Source organism: Tenrec ecaudatus, chromosome 8 (assembly GCF_050624435.1).
Source record: "Tenrec ecaudatus isolate mTenEca1 chromosome 8, mTenEca1.hap1, whole genome shotgun sequence".
Lineage (NCBI taxonomy): Eukaryota > Metazoa > Chordata > Mammalia > Afrosoricida > Tenrecidae > Tenrec > Tenrec ecaudatus.
The window spans coordinates 125,248,504-125,249,824 of record NC_134537.1 but is presented as its reverse complement, the minus strand read 5'-3'; the positions used below and the strand labels follow the sequence as shown (position 1 = coordinate 125,249,824).

Genomic DNA, 1,321 nt, shown 5'->3' with positions numbered 1-1,321 from the left:
CCCCCACTGTCTCTGTTTCATCCTCCTGCTTCCTGTTTGTCAGCTTCCATGAGGCAGGAGAAGCCTTACTTGAACCGGACTGGATTTGCTTATTTCTACAACTGTGTAGGCCATTTTTATATATAAATCTCTTTCTATATAAAATGCATGCAAGAAAAAAATGCATACAAGATTCACTAGAATTGCTTCTTTAGAGAGATAAACCTAATATGCTGGCCAACTATCTAGACAGATCTATACTTCTGCCCATTCCAAAGAGAGGTGACTCAACAGAATATGGAAATTATAGAACAATATCATCGATATCCATGCAAGTAAAATGTTGTTGAGTATCATACAACAACAATTGCAGCAGTTTATCAACAAGAAGCTACTAGAGCTTTCTCTCGCGTCCTCGCTTCCGAGATGACAAAGAAAAGGCGTAATAACGGCCGGGCCAAGAAGGGCCGCGGCCATGTGCAGCCCATCCGCTGCACGAACTGCGCCCGCTGCGTGCCCAAAGACAAGGCCATTAAGAAGTTCGTCATAAGAAACATAGTGGAGGCCGCGGCCGTCAGAGACATCTCCGAAGCGAGTGTCTTCGACGCATACGTGCTTCCCAAGCTGTACGTGAAGCTGCATTACTGTGTGAGTTGTGCCATCCACAGCCAGGTGGTCCGGAACCGGTCACGCGAAGCCCGGAAGGACCGAACCCCGCCACCTCGATTTAGACCTGCAGGTGCTGCCCCACGACCTCCTCCAAAGCCTATGTAAAGATTAAAAGCTGAAGAAAAACCTGAAAGGAAATAAAGTGGAAATTGTTCATGGAAAAAAAAAAAAAGAAGCTACTAGAAGCTGGATTCAAGAGAGGACATGGCAGGAGGGATATCGTTGCTGATGTCAGATGGATCTTGGCTCAAAGCAGAGAATTTCAGAAAGATGCTTACTTGGTTATTTTCAATTGAGAATGCAAAGGAATTCAGCTGTGGAGCATAGCCTGGAGAAGGCCAGAACACTCCATTGTGCTCGTGAGGAACCTGTACACGGACCAAAAGGCAGTTGTGGGAATAGAACAAGAGGACACTGCATTGTTTAAAACCAGGGAAGGTGTGTGTTAGAGATGCAGCCGCTCACCATACTTCTTCAATCTGTATGCTGAGCAAATCATCAGGATTGGAGGAAGGCTTGTTAACATTATGTGATATGCGGATGACACAACTCTGCTTGCTGAAAATGAGGAGGACTTGAACTTGCTGAGAAAGATGAAGGATTGCATCCTTCACTGTGGACAACTCAATGTAATTAAAACCAAATCCTCACTTCTGGGCCAGTGGACAGCATG

General features: G+C 45.5%; 1 pseudogene; it reads left to right on the top strand.

The window, feature by feature from the left end:
• Window positions 1-384: 384 nt before the first annotated feature.
• On the top strand, window positions 385-774 carry LOC142454475 (small ribosomal subunit protein eS26 pseudogene; annotated as a pseudogene).
• Window positions 775-1,321: the final 547 nt, after the last annotated feature.